The sequence below is a fragment of the Prionailurus viverrinus genome, chromosome B1 (genome assembly GCF_022837055.1).
Source record: "Prionailurus viverrinus isolate Anna chromosome B1, UM_Priviv_1.0, whole genome shotgun sequence".
NCBI lineage: Eukaryota > Metazoa > Chordata > Mammalia > Carnivora > Felidae > Prionailurus > Prionailurus viverrinus.
The window spans coordinates 78,556,885-78,578,353 of NC_062564.1; the positions used below are offsets into that span (position 1 = coordinate 78,556,885).

Genomic DNA, 21,469 nt, shown 5'->3' on the forward strand with positions numbered 1-21,469 from the left:
GTCTCTTCCCCTGACAAGCACATGTGTGTGCACGCGCACACACATGCACAAACTTTATTGTCTATAAGTTTAGGAGTGAAATTCTTAGGTCATTGAATACTCATTCCTTTGATTTTACTAACTTGTCAAATTTTTTTCCAAGGTGTTTGTGATAATTTGCCCTCCCAGCTGCAGAGAATTATTAGTTCTTCTTGTTCCACATTCCTATCTTACTATTGTCAAAATTCTTAGTTTTTGCCCATGTGATTTTGTCGCTTTTATATCAATTTGCATTCCCATGGTTATTAGTGAGATTATATGTATTTTCATGTTTATTTTTTGTTAAGCTTTTGACTTTCTTGAATTGCTTCTTCATATCTTTTTGCCTATTTTCTGTCGGGTTGTCTTTTCTGATTGATTTTAAGTATTCTTTATATTTCTAGAACTCCTTCTATTGAGTTGCTTGTGTTCATTGTAAAAAATACAAAAAAAAAACAAAAAACAAAAACAAAACACTTTTATCAGCCTATGTTTTGCTTTTGCTTTTTTAAAATGGTGCTTTGTTATGTGCATAACATTTTAATATGAATGATATCAGAGCTATCAACTATTCTCTTACCAAAGTACTCTGGGAATTTTAAGAGAGGCCCTTCCTGGCCTCCAAGTTCATGAAGACATTTTCTGAAATTTTACTCTTTTGTTCTTGGTTTTTTTCTTCATTTATCTGATGGAATATATAAATTGTTTTTTCTGTGAGCAGTTCTTGAACCTCTTGATTAATTTGAAAAAATTAGATTCACAAATTTTCTTTTTAAACTATCTTGTCTACACCCCTTCATTTATATATACAATGTTCTCATTACTCCCTAAATATTCTGTATGTACAGTTTTCTTACTTATTCCTAGAATTACTTAAAGAACTACTTTATTTTAAATGTCACTAATTTGTTTTACTTTAAAAAATGCTACCAGGATCTTTCGAGGTACTAAGTATTACTAATTTTTTCTAATACAAAATCTGTCCTTCTTAGCTGTAGAGTCTTCTATCTCAGGAAATTTCCTTTTAACTTTCTTTTTAAATTTTTTGTCTATTCATGCTTGCAAGTGATCTGTAAGTTGGCTCTTAATATCCTGACCTTTATATCTACCATCTCTTCCCATTTGGTCCCTTTGTTGTTATTCTGTGCACTTTAGAACAGTTCTCTGGTTTGCCTCTTACAACATGAATTCATTTTTCTGCAATATCGCTGCTGCCTTATTTTAAATCTGATTTAAATTTTTGTGATCATTTTTATTTGTGTTTTTACAATCTTTCCTAATTTAATCCATTTCTTATATTAGTTTTGGTCTTATCCCATCATTTCTCTTTTGTTTCATAATGTACAAGTTTCCCTAAGTCTTTTGAGATGACAAAGCTTTCTAAAGTGCACTCCTTTTGAAGTAACAAAATGTCCCCTGCTTTTTATAGAGTAAGTCTGTTTTCATTTTTAAAATCTGCAGAAATGTTTTATAGGCTTCATGTTTTCTTTTATTTTTTTCTAAGAAGCATAATCTAGGATGGATTACTGGGATTGCCCAGGGTTCCCCACACTGACTCCCTGATTCTTGTTAGAATTCCCTTCTCACATAATGAGCTGAGAACTGTTTAATATACTCCCGTCCTAACTAACATTGGCAGTGGCTTATTTAGCATGGTTCTGTTGGACTAAGGGATATGGGATCAGAGAGATATGTGTTTCAACCCCAGATCTGCCGCGCATTAGCTTGCCAGTTTTGGACAAGTCACTTAACTACTCTAAGCCTTGGATTTATCTGTAAAAAGGGAATAACTACCTGCCTCACAGACCCATCGTTGATCATTTCACCAGCAATGTATAACTGGTTGGACATAATTGATAGTTTTCCTACCCCATCCCCAAATTTGGTTGGTTTGCTTAGAAGGTAAAAGCTATATAATGGACAAAGCCAAGTGGCTCCAGCCAAGATGGCAAATCAAAAACAATGTTACACTCCAGGGAAATGGCAGAAGTTAGTGTGTCATACTTACAGACTTAAAAGATATGTAGTCCCATCATATCCCCATTAAAGTCACTAACTTGGTCTTTAAAAAAGACCTTGATCCTTGACAATAAGAGTAAACCACGCCAAACTGACAAAAGTAGTTGCTTGAAGTATTTGTTGTCCTAGATATGATACCACTACTAGGGCAGATTCACAGAACCTCAGGCACATGTACATAACGAATATGTCGTTATGTACATATATGTACATATATGTCCTCCTGCGTCTTTATCATAAAGAGGAATCAGAAATAATTCATGTTCATTTAGAATGATCAAGAGTGAATGGCCTTGCCAAAGACTGTGTTATGTATCTTGCCTTCTGTCATATATTTCAAAGGGATCTGGAAGTTGGACATACTATGAAACATCCTTCTGGTCCACTATATTGGTGACCTTATGCTAGTCACACCAGAAAAACAAGAATTTGGCAAATGTTTTGGGGTCCTTAGTAAGACATAGACATTACAGAAGGAGAAGGTACATCCCATGAAGATTGAGGGGCCTACCACATCAGTAAAATTTTTAGAAGTTCCATGGTCTGGGGCATGCCAGGACATGACTTCCAAAGTAAAGGACAAATTATTGCATCTCGTTTGCTTTACTACAAAGAAGGAAGCACAATAGCTGGTGGATCTCTTCAGGTTTTAGAGGCAGCATATTCCATAGCTGGGGATCCCACTCCAACCCATCTCTCAGATACAATGAAAGCCTTCCCACTTTGCATGGGAGACTTAACTATAGTTCTGTGAGGAACTCTAAAGAGATTTTCAGTAGGTCCAGACTGTATGCAAGTGGCTAAGCCACTTGAGCTTGTGTCCCTGAAGTTGCAATAGACTAGTAGATAAGTGTGGTGAGAAAATATGTCAGGATGGAAGTGTGAATGGTCCCACTTAATAACACTGCCAGTGACCCACTTGGGAATTTAGATTTCCCAATCCCCAACTCTAGATGCTGTGGGATATAGGTCCTGGTTCCCAAAAGGGAATACCTCTACAAAGGGACACATTAGAAGTGCCCTTGGACTTTAAGCTACAACTGCTGTGCAGGCACCTAGGGGCCCTAATGCCAAGAGACTGTGGCCAAGAATGAGTCACCATTTCTGGAAGGAGTAATCGACCCTGACCATCAGAAAAAAGTAGAAACGTTATTACACAATGGGAATAGAGTGGAATATGATTGGCACCCGGGTGATTCAGCTGGATGTTTCTACCTATTCTCACTCATTTTTTATGGTTTGTGGACAAATACATGACACAGCCTTAAAAGGGCATGATGATTAGGGACTCAGATCCCTAAAGCATGAAATCTGTGTCAGAGCCACCTAAAATTGAAGGAGTACTGGCTGAGGATGAAAGGAGTCTAGAGTGGATGGTAAAGGAAGAAGTAGGTTAGATGACATTAATGGCTGCAAGAGCAGCTCAGGTGTTGAGAGTCTATAATTTGTCCCATGCACCTTCTTAGAAATTTCTTCCAGGACAAGACCACCACCAGAGTCGTTGAGAAGCTTCTCCCAGAATTTATACGAAGAAGTGAATCTAGGCATTGTAAGTGGTGGTCTGTAATGGATGCTCTCGTATATCACCTAGATCTTCTTCAATACTGAAACACGTGGTCCTCAAGTTTTTGGAAGTGCTTCTGGCTGACAGATCCCACCTGCCTGCCTCTGCAGGAATTGCAGTCACCTGGAGAGGTATCTTGCCAAGATCAGGCCCCTTCCTGGGAGAAGCCTGCATGCAATGAATGGTAGATACTGTGATGTAAAGGTCCAGAAGCCTCTCCCAAGCTGGGATAACTTTGAAGGTCCATCCCAGATTTAGATATGTCTATGGGTTTAGCTGAGAGCTTTGTTTGTTGCCATTACAACATAACACAGCTTCTCCTTTTACCTTGTTTTTGTTTTTGTTTTTTGGTTTTGTTTTGTTTTGTTTTGTTTTGCCAGGGATTGATCCTGTAAACAATTCCTAATAAACTTTCTACACGTTAATCTCTATCCTAGGACCTACTCCCATACTCCCACAACATGTACCTAGCAGTCATTAATTCATTTATTCAATATATGTCCTTAATTTGAACAGTTACTATTGCCTGGCATTATGATAAAGGCAGCGAGGTAGAACAAAAGCATAAAACACGGACTCTTATTAATAAAGAATTTATGGGCAATTTAAGGAGATACCATATATACACAGAGAACAAGGCAATGTTATACAAATAAAATCAAAACCTGTAAACATTGAGAAGATTATGGTCAGGGGCTCAGACTTCCCGGAATGAGGGTTTGGGTTGCATCATCAGGTGAGTCTATCAAAACCCTGCAGGAGGTACTTGGTAAAGGCAAGTACAAAGTTGGATTATATACAATAAATTGTTAATTTCATAGCAAGACAGCAAGAGCAAAAATTAGCAACCATATTGCTGGAAAGATATGGACTAACTATGCAGTTACCTTAGTGTGGCTTGCAGTCATCCTCCCCTATTTGTGACTATGTGGGTGAGTCTGTCCATTTTATAGGGAAAAAATTAGCAAGCTCATCTTGACACCCTCCCACATGCTTAGAAAAAAAATCATCTTCTTCGGGCTGCCACTTTATCAGTTAAAAAAATAAAAAGCTGACATTTCAACTCTCCATTTACTGACTCCGTGATTGGTTCCAGCCCCCAGCTGGGTAGGGGTGGAAGTGGCAATATTGATTCCCCATGATTCCAGTCCCAGTTAACTGTTGACAAAGTAGCCCGATTGCTGAGTAGGTGATCTCTTTAAGTGGGGAAAACAGGGTTTTTCCCCCCCAATTAGATGTGGTAAATAGTCCTATTCATCTAAGGTGGAACTCTTTTGAAAATGTATTATTCCATCTATGGACTATTTATGATCTTCAAATTTAAAGGTTAGGCCTAGGGTAACAGAGTTATTTTAGAAATACATATTTGGATCCAGCTACAATCTTGAAAGCCTATCCTTAAAATTGGTAAGAAAAGAATTTATTTTCTTTTTCCATTTTCTCTATGTAATAAGAGACACTATTTTCTATCTCTACCTTTCTCTTTCACATACACATGCTTAAGGTAGAACTTGGACTAATTTGTGTTCATATGGAATATAGATAAGCACATTTGTTAATTAAACCTTATTTGTTTACTTTTTGCTACATATTTTTAATATATAAGGAAGATTTTACAATATTCTGAGAATTATAATTGTCTTAAAATGCTAGGAGAAGAACCTTAATAGGAACTGTAAAACTATGAAACAAAAACAAAACAACATAAATTTTCTCCTGCTGAGGTCAGTGAGGATCACATATATTTAGGAGATCTTGCTTAAAATAATTAGTATAAAATAAACATGACTCTTAATGGCTGTGTACATTGTAATTCTTCCTAAAAGAAGACCGTACTGAATTACATCTTTAGTTACTACCATATCAGTTAGGGTTTAATCCAGAAAATAGATCCATTATAAGTGATATGGAGGTATAAATTCATTTAAGGGTCTAGATCATATGTAATTGTTGGAACTAGTTGAGAAAGTCTATGGAAAGCTGTTGCTACTGTATTGGTTCTGAAATTGTAGGCCATCAGTACTGGCAGCCAGGAGCAATTTCCAATGGAAGCAGAGCATAGTAAGAACCAACTGGAACCTGCAAGGAAGAATTGGAACTTAATCTGTCTCTCACTACCGCAATTCTTGATGACACAGGTGACCTTCAGAGGAAGCGGATAGTTTTTCCCATGGATATGCATTTATACCTAGTCCATGACTTGGAGAAGATGATGAAGGAGGTACAGTGGGAGGTGGAAGAGTCACAAGCCCAGCTGTGTCCTGTGCCCAGGTGAGCCAGCAGATCAATGACAACATACATGAACTACAGGGATGCCTGACACCCCATATTGTCCTTCAGAGGGTAATGGCTGCCATTTCATTTTCACCTTCCAAATCTTGTGCAAATTTCCCTTGGGGCCATTCATAATATGGATCTGTAGATGCAAGAACATTCTCAAACATGTATTTCCAGCTCAGTTAAGTTGTCTCTGAACAACTTGCCCACTTGGTATCCCCATGTCTAGAGATACCTCTTTCAGGCATGTTTTGACTTCCAGATAAATGTGGTAGAATATGATGCAACTATCCTTTGTACAACCAAAAACACACTAACTCTATATAACAGCCCCATATGTCACTTTATCCATGTTTAGTTTATGTTCATTCTTCTGGTTGAGCCCACTCTTCCTTTTCTGTGGCTTAAATATTGAACTCTAAGATTAACCACTATTAAAATGCCTTATATGGGATAGTAGGAAAATGGGAGGGGAGCAAAATAATTTATTAATATACACAAATACACACACCACCCAAAAACACACACATATACATGCGCAAAAATAAGTACATAAATTAAGGAAGAAATATTTGTAACTATTACAGTTCTTATTTCTGTTGCTGGAAATATGGCCACAGCTTATATTTATGACTTCCTTCTTTCACTACCATTTTATTTTTCGTTACTAGGCACCTCGTCTTCCTATAATTCCATGCCTGGTGCAGTAATTCAAACTTTTACTACAGGATAAGGCAATACTAACAGGTGCTTTAGGTGACCTCCTACATTCCAGAAACACCCACTCCTTATGGCCACTCTATGGGCAAAACTCAATTTCTCCTTTATAGTCAATATTGAACATCCCAGCCTCTCTTTTTGTCTTTTGATTCAATGGTATCAGTTTAAAAGTAGCAGTCTTAACTTCCAGTTTAACGGAACCCTTACTGTGTCTCAGGTAGAAGAATTTTTCTCTTGGAAAGTAAGACCAGCCCAAAGTTGCTAGTATAGCCCAAAATGTCTCATAGATCATTAATGATAATAATGAGAATAGTCATTCTAATCCCCATTCTTTGATGACCCTGTGGAAGAAACAGTGCCACGATTTGGGGTAAATACTATACTTAGAGGACACTAACCTGGCCCTACAAGATTTTCCCACCCAGCTAGGGTCATAACAAAATCTTCAAATGTCTCATCCTTATCCATACTTCATTAGCTGTTTAGGAGTTCCTTGGTCAGAAGCAATGCTATGAGGAATATCATGATGATAAATAAAGCACACAGAGACGGAGTTTTTTAACAAAACAAATGTGTGCATTGAAGGCAAATTTATATCCTGACCAAGAGTCTGTTCAGTGAGGAAAAAGAACTGATCCTCCCATGATGGAAAAAGTCCAATGTAATCAACCTGCCAGCACAGAGGCTGATCTCTTTAAGGAATGGTGGTGCCAGTAGTCCTTTGTAAACCATACCCAAATATTCTTTTTCAGTTACACTCATAGGGAACTCTCCAAGAGGCCATCTTATGTTTGAGAAGGAGGAGGCCACATAACAAAAATTCTGGGCAACTTGCTCATGAAACTTATGCCTTCATGACGTTGGTTATCATATCTACCACTTCCATTTGATGAGGGATGACTTACGTGCATACCCAACTTCATGCTTTGGTGGTCAGACAATACTCAGTTCATGTTTGGTATTTCATGTGGTATGGCAAATTGATGAGTCATGGTCTAGCATTTAATCTGTATTGGGGCCAGTAGCAGACCAGAAACTGCTTCAAAGAACTGATATCTGCAGCACATGCCGTAGCTTTATTTCAAAATCCAATAGATCTGCACATTCATTCACCTATAAATGCCTGCTAATGGCTTTCAACAACATCCCATTCCCCAAAGACACTTCAAGCACTATATGATCAGCTGGCTCATACATCCCAAATGGTAGAGAAGTTTGAACATCAACCTGGACGTATTAGAGATGTCTCTTGTTCTAGGACCCACACAAAACTGGATCCTTTTGAAGTTATTGGATAAATGAATATAAGAAGTACACCCAAATAAGGCATATGATACCTTTAAAATCCAAAGAGATCCCTGTAGGCATTGTGTCTCTTTTGTAGTGCTAGGAAACACAAGATGCCACAACTTTTCCTTAACTTTGGAAGGGGAATTCCACTAAGCTTCAAACGACTGGTTCCTTAGAAGTTTTTAGAGGTGGCAGGCCATAATATTCATGGGATTTATTTCCTACTATCTGACATGCATCTATCTTATGCAAGTGCCTAGAGTGGTTGCTACTCCTACTTACCAGGTTTAATCAGCATTATGTCAACAAGGCAATGGTCTTGCATAATGTTCCTTGAAATGGTGAGGCAATTAAAGCCCTTCTGGACTCAATTATGACATAAGGTTGAAGAGTTAGTATAGCCTTAAAGTAGGATAATAAAGATGTACGATCTTTTCTACTGAAAGAAAACTGCTTCTGAGATTTTGCTAAAAGGCATAAAAGAAAAAGTATTTGTTGGCACAATAGCTACATACCTGTTGCAGATTTTCTCCAGAAAGAAAACGTTAGAATAGCAGTTGGAATAGGATTCACTACATGATTTTGAGGTTACCCACTGTACACAGCAATATATAGCCATCTTCTGTCCTAGCCAAGTAAGCAAATTAGATGGGGATGTGACAGGTATCACCACCCCTATATCTTTCAAGCCTTTGGTATTGGCAATGATTTTTTTGCAATTTATCCACAGCGATGTATTGCTTTTGGTTTACTTATTTGGTAGGCAGAGTCCTTCCAGTGGTTTCTGCTTGGCCTGTGTTATCATCACAACTCTAACTGCCTGAGTTACTAACAGGAATCAATGTGCAAAGTCTGCCTATTGTTAAGCATAATACTCCATCTATGCATTTCTAACTGGCAAAATAACCCCAGTATAGATTTGGGGACCTGCTGAGTCCACTGTGAGATAAACCTGAACCCAAACTGTTTGTCTGAATTCCATAGTCCTTTACTTTCACTGCTGAACAATAGCAACATTCTGTGTCTCCAGGAATTAAGGTCAGTTTGGAGCCAGTGACCAACAATTACCCCAAAAGTTTGTGTTATTTCTCTTCTGAAATGCACAGTCACCTTGAGAAATGCCTATATGTCCTTTTTGGGGAAATCTGGGAAAGGACATTTACATTACAAATATTTGGCTATGAGGCAGGATCTTTCTTCATGAATAACTTGGCCTCTGCCTCATTCAAGGGGCTCTAGGTTTGTAAATTAGCTCAATGCTGGGAAGTGGTTGAGAAGCATAACCATTATAATGATTAAAGTTAGATTTCCATTCACCAGAAGAGACCTTTACTGCTATACACATTAAGTAATACTTTAAAAGTCTGTCAATCTATTCCTGTCTAGAGACATATTATTGGCCAACCCAAAGTGGGCCAAACCACTTTGTCTCTGGCCATTAAGTGCCACAACTTGGTCCCTGCCACTGCAAGGTCTCATCATCCCTGTTGCATTCAGTTAGTCTACTTTGACTGCAGCAGTTCCTAATGGTATTTCTGGACTACAGAGAATAGCCAGTCTAGAGCTCCCTCACATGTGTGTTCTGCAAATCATTTGTGAGAAGAATGTCATCCAGACAGAGTGGGTTTGAGGTGATCCTTTCTAGAATTACGACCTTGGTTGGGTACCATCATCTCCAGGGTACCAAACAAGTTCAATTGTCTAACCAAGATGACCGTTAGAGACACTTCCAGCTGCTAAAGCTAACACGTTGAATCTAGAATCTTTTTTGAGTACACCTATACCAAAAGATTCAGTATTTTATATTTTCCCACCCTTATTCAACATACCTTATTCATTCCCAAACATGAATGTTCCCAGGAATGTTGATATAGATTGGAGATATCTTGCATTCATTTTTGTTTGTTTTATGGAGAATAATTTTATTTGTTGATATGGGTAATCATTTTGTTTATTTACCTTTACGGTGGTCCTGGAGCATGCCAGGACTGGATTCAGGATATAGGTCTGGGAGCAAAAAGAGATGGTGGAGACAGTTTCTGCAGAGGATCAGCAGTCCCTATACAGGCAAACTGCACAGAGAAATCCAACACAGGTTTTATAGGCAAGGGAGGCTAATAGATTTCCTCAGAGAACTTTGACAACATGGGTTACCCACTGAAGAAACGGGTACACTTTGCTACAAACGATACATGGTGCTTTGTCCAGAAGTTGAAGAACTCCAGGAGGAGCTTGGGCAAGAGCTGGAGGAACACTGTGAGAACATGTGTGATATGCTGGGCTCCTGGGATTCACACAAACATTTAGAACATGATAACTGCTTCAACCTTCCAAATCTCATGCAAATTTCTCTTGCGTACAGCCCTAAACTGAATCCACACAAAAAAGCGAATTCAGGAAAATAGAGTTCCAGTTTGACTATGTTGATACAATAAATTAAAAAAAAATCATAGTTTCATATCCATATTAATGTGGCTTTATAATTATATATACTCATATATACAGTAGTATTTAGAGCCTGTTATTTTTCTGTTTGGTTTTGAAATTGACTCACATGAAGTATCAAAGTCAGGCTGCTATTTTCTCATTGTTACACTGAATTCTGATTGAATCCCTTTATTTTCTTGCTTGATTATTACACAGAGCATTTGTGTGGTTTAATAAGAAATAATACAGAGTTTTAGATTTGAGTTGCCATTGAAAATCTTTAACTGTGGCTAGGATTTCCCAGATTGATATGTGGCTTCAATCTTCTTCCAAATTCTCATCAACCTACATCATGATCATTTTTGCATGTAGATTTCAGAAGCACACTTTATGTACTGATTAGCCTGCTGAGGAGAAAAATTTCTTAGATATACAATGCATATTTTAACATTAGCAACAAGATCCCTTTCTGCATCTTCAAGCATGGCAGATAAATTATTGAATGCTTTATTTCTTTAAATCAAACAAAACTCTAATATGTCCCTAACATTTTCATTCAAACTCTCAAAAGATGAGAAATCTCTAGGTCCAATGTCACATCTAATATTTCTATGAAGGGGAGAGCCAATTCAAAGGGGGAGTGTAAGGTTTCTTGAGATGATATTTTACATAATACTGGGAGAAAAAAAGATCAAGGAAAGGGAATTATAGAGCTGATTATGGAGGTGATGGGGGACCCTACATCTCCCACTGAGCCACCCTGGGTGTTGCCACTATCTTTAGTCTTGGCTTGCTTCTAGCTAAGTCGAATCCAAAGAAATAACTTTGAGGAGCTTAACTTTCCATTTAGTAAAGAACAATGACTTGCCCCTGATGGTCTGGTAGTAAGAAATAAAATAATGCATTCCTAAAATATTTTACTTACATTTCCTCTGCAATTCTTGAGAAGTTGCCAAGAGGAAAAGAAAGGAGAGGAAATATCAGGAGGCATGTGGTCCATAGTTGTAACTCTTCTATTTACCAGACATGTTACTTTCCAATGTGTTTGTTTGGTTTTCTACTTCTCACAAGGTCTTACACATAGTAAATACTCAATAAAGTTTTCTCTAGGTAAAAACATGGAGGTGATTTGCAAATACTTGAAAGGGGATCATCTATTTTTAGAATTTCCCTTATTACATAGTTTCAAACTTGAATCTCTAGAACATTTGAGAGAGAAGATACAAATGACCACTTTAACCCCATTTCTACAAGTTAGATGGAAAGGAGCTTACCAATGAAGAGGGTAGGAAATGGTAGTTAGGGCTACAAAATAACCAGCTTTCTACTCCCTTTCCAGGGAGTTCACTTACATATGGGATTTTTTTCTAAACATAAGTGTTGGTGAAAAAAGTCATTAATTCTTTTTTAAAAATTTTTTTACAAGTCATTAATTCTTGACAACTATGTTTCTCCTGTAGAGCAAGTGCAAGTTCCTACACCTAAGGACTTTCTAAATACAGATAAATGTTAATTATTATATACTCTTATGTCTACATGTAGTCTGACTCCTTAAATGAAAGTTTTCATAAATGTTGTGACTCCTTCAAATTTTGCAAATAAATAAAAATTTATGATTAGAGGTTATATTTTCTAAGATTTTTAAATGAGTTATCCAAATCAGTAAGTCTTCAATGTCAACTATCACATATGTATGAATTTGGATGGTCCAGAAAAATAGCAGGTAGAAATCATTTACAAGAACTCCTTATAAAGTCATTTTCTGACTCATTTCCTCACAAATATTATTATTTATATTTTGAATTTCATGTTCTTTCTGCTTTGGAGGATGATGGAAGTTTGTCTTGAATCAGGAATCATTTGAATTATTTAGATCCTTTCACTGGAAGTAAAAAAAAATAGCTGAACTTCTGGATACAATAAGATAATATCTTTATGTCTTTGTGTCCCAGCCACCTGAGTAAATCTATTATCCTCCCAAAAGAGGTACTTTTAGGAAAACAAAAAATGACACCTGGATCCTTATCTAAGACTTTCCTTACCCATGTGACCAGATCAACTATTATGGCCATTAATTCATTTAGAAGGTGAACCAATTAAGATTCAAAGAATTTAGTTTAAACCAATAGTGATTAATTTTATTATATTTTGCTTTTAGATTGAATTACGAAGAGACCATACTTTGGAAAAATGGCCTGATGATAAGGCCAAAATGATAATGATGAGTGTCTGTCAGGAGGATTCTTTCATGTAATAGACAGCCTTTTGCTAAACAGTTTTCCCTTGGTTGTTGTTCCACTCTCTGAGATAAATAAGCGAGACTATCCAACAATCCAAATCTGTGGACACAATTAGTCCCAAGACACCTGTAAGCCATGACGAGGACCAGGGAGGACTGTTGTGGTCCTGGCCCTGAATGTCTAGGCGGCCACCTTGCCTAAATCCAAATGAAGGTAAGGAACTGCTGAATCAACAGTAGTTGAATAGCATCTGACAGAAACTAAGAAATAAAATAGATACTGTAATCCATAATAACTCATGCATCTGGGTTAATTCCTCAGAGAATTTTCTTTTTCTAAGTTTTGAAGGGGGAGTCCTCCAAGGGTAACAAATGCTCATAAACTGCAGATCTTTTAAAGAAATAATTACTTAGCCTATAAGAGACCTAAGAGGAATGTCTGCCTGTCTCTGCTTGGCATCACTGCCACCTCATGGATTAATGAATTCTGTGTCCTCCAATTGACTCATTATGTACCTCTGTTTTACATGAGTAGCCAAATGTATCAGAATTCACTTTAATGAATGTGAGTCATTCCTTACTTTTTATGATTTAGACTCACTGGTTTGCAAGTAAGCCATTAACTGGGCTAAAAATAAGAGATACTACCTGCTGGAAAACCCGTGTAGCTAAAGGGCTCATTGCCAAGAGCACCAAAGAAATGGGTGGGGAGAACAGGGGCTATGATGGAAAAAAAAAACCTGCGAATTTTAAGGTTAAAAAAGCAGTCCTTTTACCAGAAAGCTTAATTTTATAGTGCTGTGGATTCACAGAGCCAAACAATTTTGTGACCATATTCAGAACCACACTCAGTCTATTTTGTAGTAAAGAATTCAAAATATCCATGTTTGTTTTCTCATAGAAAAAGAAGGCTCAGTCTTTCTGGTCATGATGCCTCTTCCAAATTCTGCAGTTAAGCATCCCCAAGAGGAGCAAACAGGAGTCTGTGGTCTGAATTAGGTGTTTCAGTATTTTAGCAACTTCTTCTGCTAAATGATAGCTTCTTCTTAAAAGTTAATTTCATGTTTAACCCAGAGTTCATGAAATACATTTCTTTAAAGACAGAGTTTTTGTCTATAGATATATATATATTTGGCTTATTATCGTCTATCCCTTTCAGAATGTAAGCTCCATGAGAGCAGGAATTTGTTCACAGTTGTATTCCTAGTGCCCCAAACAGGGAGGATTTGCACGCAGTCAGTTATCAATATATATTTGTTAAATAACTGGCCAGGATATGGGATTAAAATATTAAAACTTATCATAACAATAATATTAAGGCATAAATCTGGAAATTAAAGTTTCCCTTAACTGGACACGGTGGCATGGTTATTAAATATAGAGTTTCTAAATGAAAACCAGAGAAATTAATTCCATGGTTTTCATTGAAAAGTGTAATTTAAATAGATATCTGAGATCAGGTTTATTTTTAGAAAACACAGCATGAACTCCAACTCATTATATTGATTAGCTTCATTGGCCAACTAGTGTCTGAAATGGTACAAGTCAAATCTATCAGCCAGGTTCACTCATTCAACAAATTAGTGTTAGCACCCTTTCTATGAAAGATGCTTCTAAATATTAGGTATACAAAACTGGAAAAGATATCCTCTTCTTCCCAGAGTAGCTTGTGGTCCAAGAGAGACAGAATAAATCAAAATGGTAACAGTTCATAATTACTATGATAAATACTCAATGCAGGATGTTACCTGAGCTGAGAGAATGCATACTAACTATCTTGGGAGATCTAGAGAATGCTGCCTTGACGAGATGATGCTACATCTGTATCTTGACATATGAGTAGAATTTGATAAGATGAAGAAATAAAGAAAGACACTTTAGAGACTGTAGGCGAAAGAGACTGTACATTGAAGGTACAGCAGTCTGAAACATCATAATTCAATTTGAACGCTGCACGTAGTTCCCCATGACTGGAAAAAAATCAGCTCCAATAAAAGAAAGGAGGTGATTTCATGCTTCCAGTGTGCACAGACTTCACCAATCTTTGATAATCTTCTTACAGGGCCAAACTAGAGGTCTCACAAGATCCATAGATAAATTGCTGCTTTCGTTTGTTCGTTTGTTTCGAGCACCATTTGTGTAAACAGTAAAGGAGAAACATGATTTTCTCATTTTTCATTTTTTCACACGGCATTATGTCTGAGGCATTTTGTCTGTTTCATCTCTTAAAGTGGTCATTGTCAGGTAGTAACTTAGAGAAAATAAACCTACATAAACTAAATCTGCTACAAGAGTGGTTTACTATACACTATGGCATGGGCTTCTCCAACAGAATATTCAATTTCTCCACACAGAAATTCCTCCAAACCACTTTAACAGGATTCTAATCATGAGCTGCTCACAAACTCTAGCTTTTCAGTTGTAGTTGTAACTGCAATCTACATGCAGTATAAATGCGTAGAAAATTTTAATTATCTTTAGTTATTTGTGAATCATAAAATTAAAAGGTGATATTCAAAGAGAAGTGTTTGAAGCAAGTATAAAAAACCTGAATCAGACAATTAAAAAAAAAAAGAGGAAAGAAAGAAACGAACAAAGAAAAAGGAAAACAGAGGGGAGATAATAAATGGCAATATGCATCCTGTAGCCTGGACTGAAGGACACATGGGGTATCCTGGAAGGAGATTAGGTTGGGGAGGAGGGCAGAGGTGATCATGGAGGACCATGGATCTGAAAAACATAGGTATAAATTTTTTATCATTGCAGTGGCATGCTCTACTCTTCATTTAAAATTTCAGTGTTGAAAGAAAATTCTAAGAGCAAAATATAAAACATATATTTTCATTAAACAATTATTTTCAACATTTTCTTTCACTGTTATTTAATGTGGTCAGATAACACTTGCCATTATACATTACTGTCTGAAGAATCTAAAGCGTTTCTCCATGATCTTCGATATAATTATTCTTGTTACACGTAGCTATATACATATATAATAGAATAATACCTTCGTATCTTATTGGATTTATCTTTCTTTAAGTATTCACAAGATTTCCAAATAAACAGAAGAATTTAATTTTTTGTTGTAGCATACATTCATGCCTCCTGATACACATACATTTGGACCCAAGCAATAACACCAATTGTTTTTGTTTTCTTTAAAATACAGGAAGAGTTGGAAGGAAAAGCTTCCTTTCTTTCAGCCAGATAGGTGCTTTTGTACATAAGACATTTGTTGAAGCATCTGTAAAGTGTTATGTTTAATTAAGCACATTTTTGTTACAATGAATAAAACAGCAGAGGCAGGGTTTTTCAACCTAAGGAAAAGTAAGAAAATAATAAATAAAAACAGCAGTATAAAAGCTGGTCTTCTATCCTCCCACCTAAGCAGAGAACTAAAACAAACAATGACAACTAATTAGGATTGGCCCTGGTACTGTTCTAAGAAGCCAAAAATGAAACACCCACAAAAGAAAATGGTTCCTTGCTCACTGCATCTAGTTTGTTTTCACTTTTGAATAATGAATAAATAAGATTCCAAAGATAATGCAGAAAACATGAAAGTGAAATGGGTCAGAACAAGAGACTATTTAACTTGTCCTTAGTCTACAAAGAAACCTGTAAAATTTCTAGTAGAAAAATCTAGAACATTCTTCTAAGATTACCCAGAACAAGTATTTTATACTCCCTTTGTCAAGTGATTTAGCAGATAAATGAAATTTTAAAAATAAATGAAAGGAGCCCCTGGGTGGCTCAATTGGTTAAGCCTCTGACTCTTGATTTCGGCTTTGGTGATGGTGTCACGGTTTGTGGGATCGAGTCCCATGTTGGGCTTTGTGCTGATGGCACAGAGCTTGCTTGGAGTTCTCTCCCTCTCTCTCTGCCCCTCCCTGCTTTCTCTTTCTCTCTCTCTCTCTCTCTCTCTCTCTCTCTCAAAAATAAATAAATAAATAAAAACATTAAAAAATAAAAATAAATGAAAAAAGGGAAAGGAAACAATTCTTCATGGCATAATACAACACTGATAGATTGCTCTTGTCTAAAGGTGACAACTCAGTTACCCTAGGTACTTTCCTAACACTCCTCACAAATATTTTATTTCCTGCTTTCTTTGCCGATGAACTGACATACCATTGGTGGTACACAGAAGTCCCCTGAAAAGCTGAAAAACTGGATGTCTTTGGTAAGTATATCAAATATACAACTTTCCTCTCCATTTGAAGCTCTGTAGCTAATGTCATCCCCTGTTTGCAATTTGTTCCTCCTCTTTCGTCTGACCCATTCCCTTGTCTGTGACCCCTCTGAGGACTGTGCAAGTCAAAGTGGAGAGGAGATCTGAAACTTGTAGAGAACAGACACGTAAGGATGGGAGAGCTATTTATGCCATGGTCCCAACAATCTGAAGAGTCGTAGGCGTCAGTTAGCTGAAAAAAAAAAAACTAAATCAGGGCACCTGGATGGTTCAGTCAGTTGGGGCTCAGGTCATGACCTCACAGCTTGTGTGTTCGAGCCCCGTGTCAGGCTCTGTGCTGACAGCTCGAAGCCTGGAGCCTGCTTCGAATTCTGTGTCTCCTCTCTCTGACGCTCCCCCTCTTGTGCTCTGTCTAGGATAACGTCTTTGGGAAAGGATTCATTGGAAGGTGGTGTAATATGCAAGCTTTAATTCCTTTTCCAGATCAAAGTGGACGGATGATAAATTAAATATTCTTATTTGCATATTGTTAACAATAATAGTAGCTATTCCTTCTTAAGAAAAACGACATGAGTGACAAAAACAATCTTACAAATGAAAAGGCCTTACACAATTCCAGGCACCCAGTCCGCACTTAATAAATATTGATCAATGCTGCTGATCAGCAGAGAAATCTATTTACAACAAACCCCAGGGGACTTGGGAAAAATAGCAATGTCTTATTTGCCAGACACAAGCTTGCCCATCCTCTGATGCTGTGTCGGTATAAAATAGTAATGGTGTGGTAGCAGTGAACCTGAACATTGAATTCTGTTTGAAATTCAATCATAACCATCATCAAAACACAACTCCCAGACTGTCATATATCCTTAAGTGACAGTGGCTCAGGTTTTATTTTCAATTCAGGTTAGGAATCAAACTAAAAAGGATCTTATTACATATCATAGTTATTCTGTTCCATCATTTTTCCTCAGTGTTTTGTCAACTCTTCCTTTCTCACCTGTGAAAATGTTGGTTCTCTACTATACCGTTGTCTCTTGAACAACATGGTTTGAATTTCATGGGTCCACTTCTACGCAGATTTAAAAAAATACTGTAAATTTATGTTCCCTTCCTTATGATTTTCTTAAAGACATTTTCTTTTCTCTAGCTTACTTCATTGTAAAAATGCAGTATATAATAATCTAACATACAAAATAGGTGTTAATCAGCTATTTATATTATTGGCTCAGGTGAACAGGAAGTTGTTAAGTTTGGGGGGGGGGAATCAAAGTTACATACAGATTGTCAGCTGCATGAGAGATGGGTGCCCCTGACTTTCAAAGGTTATTCAAGGGTCAAATGTATTAGTTTCCCATTCAGCCGACCTATAGGAAAACTTTATTTGCTCTTTGACATTTCTCTTTATTCCAGTTCTTTTAATGAGTGATATTGGCAGACAAAGAAACAAATAAGCAGTTATTAAAGCCATTGGCAAGTTTTTGCCCATTTGAATAAATAACAAATTTAAATTGCACTTCGCTGCAGGAGGTAGAAAGAAATGGAAGTCTTGTCACTGGGCATAAATTGCATCCATAAATCCTTTTCATAAGAGAAAGACCCATTCTTCAGAAACAGGTAAGATTTTGAATCTTGCTGCCAACTCAGGTATGACAGGGAGAAGCTAGAATTAGCAGACTCCACAGCAGGAACTATGAACCTAACTCAAGGTGGACTCATCCAGAATGTGTCTTTGAAGAGACGGTTTGTCTTTGACACGTTCAGTTTCCATGAAAATTAGTACTACTCTATATTCCGTATTGGTATTCTAGTTTAAGGGCAGGAAACAGTACTGTAAGTTTTTAAAAATTGTTAATGTTTTGTACTGATAAATAAGTAGGTAAATAGTGCAAAGTGACACCTTATTTCAAGTCCAATGTAGGGTTTGTTTGGCGAAGTCTGCTTGGAAAAGTTTGCTTTGGTCCAACATACTTTTGGAATATAGTTTGGAATTCTTTTTTTTATCACATACACATTTCTATTCTGAATAACCTCAGTGCTGCTGGAGAGTTTTCAGTTCTGAGAAGCAACAAAGTGTCGATAAATTGCCAATATGGTTTCAGGTTTTAGAGAAAAAAAAAAGAAAGAAAAGAAATCCTAAAGCAAAGATTAAAAGTGCAAATGACCATAAGGGCCCAACAGGTGAAGACACAGGCCAGGTGTGAGTGTGCTTGAAGGGCATTGTGGGAGTGGTGTGGTCCACAGAGAGAACCAGATCACTCAGACCAGGGCAAACAGCAGCAGCTGCCTCTTAATCGCTGCCGCCATGTGAGATGCAGATGCAGGGTTGATACAGAGAAGAAAATCTCCTGAAATTGTAATATTGTGTATCCTTTTTCTATTTCTGTGTAACAAATTATCACAAACTTGGTGTGTTGGTTTCCTAGGGCTGCCATAATAAATTACCACAAACTGAGAGGCTTAAGACAACAAAAATCTATTCTCTCATGGTGCTAAAGGCCAGAAGTGCAAAATTAAGTGTCAGCAGGGCTGGTTTGCTTCCTAGATTCTGAGAGTGAAGGCTTCACCGACTCCCTCCTAATGTCAGGTGACTGCCAGCAACCCTTGGTGCTCCTTGGCATGGGGGCTACATAACAGTAACCTCTGCCTCCATTTTCACATGGCCTTTCTGTCTCTCCGTGTCATCACTCTCACCCGGGGTGATCTCATCTCGAGATCCTTACCTTAGTTACATCTGTAAAGCCCTATCTGCAAATGAGATCACATTCTAAGGTTCCTGTGGACATACCTCTCGGTGGCCACAATTCAAACCACTATGCTTGGCCACTGAAAACAACATAAATGTATGACCTCACAGTTTTTGAGGGCCATCTTAGAATTCTGCCTATCAAATTGGGGTCTATTAAAAAACAAAACAAAACAAAACAAAAAAAAACCCACGGTATATATAAGCAAAAAAATGCATGCTCCATTTGCTTTGAGTTCCCAAAGTAAAGAGATGAATTGTCTAACCTGGCTCTGAAAGTGGATGTAAAAGTGTCAAAGATATTTCAAAAAATGGTAGCAATGTGGAAAGAACATAGCTAGACTTCTGATGCAATCAGTACAAAGAGAACAACAATTTGGGATGCTGATTAGTTTGATTAAAAAATAAATCAGTGTTCTTTAAATACTTTTCGGGGGGCGCCTGGGTGGCGCAGTCGGTTAAGCGTCCGACTTCAGCTAGGTCACGATCTCGCGGTCCGTGAGTTCGAGCCCCGCCTCGGGCTCTGGGCTGATGGCTCAGAGCCTGGAGCCTGTTTCCGATTCTGTGTCTCCCTCTCTCTCTGCCCCTCCCCCGTTCATGTTCTGTCTCTCTCTCTGTCCCAAAAATGAATAGACTTTGAAAAAAAATTAAAAAAAAAAAATACTTTTCGGTATGATCTAATATGGTATATTATTACATGATGTATGTTCGTGATACATTATTGGGTGAAAAAGCTAGCTGGAGGCACTATATCACATGATCCCATGTTGACCAAAAATCACCACCATCGACAGAGCCCTACATGTGTGCTTATGGGTATATATAGAAAAAACAAAACAAAAGATACGTAGTAGCCTGAAAACAGTGACTACCTCTAGGCAGAGCACAAGATCAGAGGTGATGATGTGATGAAGATACTATATTTTATATACCTTGGTGCATTGTTTCAAATGTCTGCAATGAACAAAAGGTAAATTTAAAAGGTTCGGTAAATTTAAGAGGAAGTTTTAAAATCAGTTTCCTTAATTTATGAAGCCTCCAGATGCTATGCCGCAGATGCAGAAGAATGGCATTGGTAGGTACAAGAGGGTTAAGAGCAGCCTGACATCACCAAACACCTGCTACAGGCTCCATCTTTTCTTCCACAACATTACCCATTACCAAGCTAAAAAATGTGGATCTAACTTCCATCAAGAAAGAAAGAAAGAAAGAAGAAAGGAAGGAAAGAAGGAAGTTAGAAAGAAAGAAAGAAAGAAAGAAGAAAGGAAGAAAGAAAAAAAGAAAGAAAGAAAGAAAAGAAAGAAAGGAAGAAAAGAAAGAAAAGAAAAGAAAGAAAAAGAGAGAGGAAGAAAAGAGAAGAAAGAAAAACTGTGTGTTACACTCACTGGGCATGGGATGCCCTGAGGCCAATTGATGTAGGATTACTCAATCCTTTATGAAAACTCCTCCCATTGATGAAAATAGAAACCTGCTTGGCCACTAGCACCTGCTCCCTGGAGTACCTCACAATCCTCTGAACACAATAGAGGATTATAAACAGTGAAAACTCTAAAGACCTCAGGAAACCTGATGGGTCATTGCACATTATTAAAAAATAATAGCTAAATTTAAGTTACAACTGTATATTAAGACTTAATAACTAACTGCAACCTCACTAATCACCACAATTTTATCGACAAAAATTTTAAACAGAAAATCAATTTTCTCATTCAAAGTAGAGAGTTTGTTTAATTAGAATCAGCACGTAATAAGGGATAAACATTAACATCTTACACAGGACCATCATTTCTTAAAAGCAAAGCCAAGTGGGTTGATTATATGAACTTCCTTTCTACAGGGAAAAACGTGAAAAGGGAGACATCTTTGTCATTAAGCATCTATATCATTAAAGAGCTGAACCTTTCCCCAGGGATAGTTATGAGACATTTAGACACAGTGTCTGTGTGTCCAGTGGCAGGGACTGTGAGTCATATTTTC

At 37.3% G+C, this 21,469-nt stretch overlaps 1 long non-coding RNA gene across 3 annotated transcripts; it reads left to right on the top strand.

Moving 5' to 3' along the window:
- Positions 1-500: 500 nt before the first annotated feature.
- LOC125164385 (uncharacterized) lies at positions 501-20,652 on the top strand. Of its 3 annotated transcripts, XR_007151742.1 has the most exons (6): positions 501-3,732; positions 5,740-5,872; positions 12,474-12,768; positions 16,702-16,737; positions 18,274-18,363; positions 20,528-20,652. It is a non-coding gene; the product is annotated as an uncharacterized LOC125164385 (long non-coding RNA). The 3 variants fall into 3 exon arrangements; XR_007151741.1 differs by having other exon boundaries at positions 501-5,872; XR_007151743.1 differs by lacking the exon at positions 12,474-12,768 and having other exon boundaries at positions 501-5,872.
- Positions 20,653-21,469: the final 817 nt, after the last annotated feature.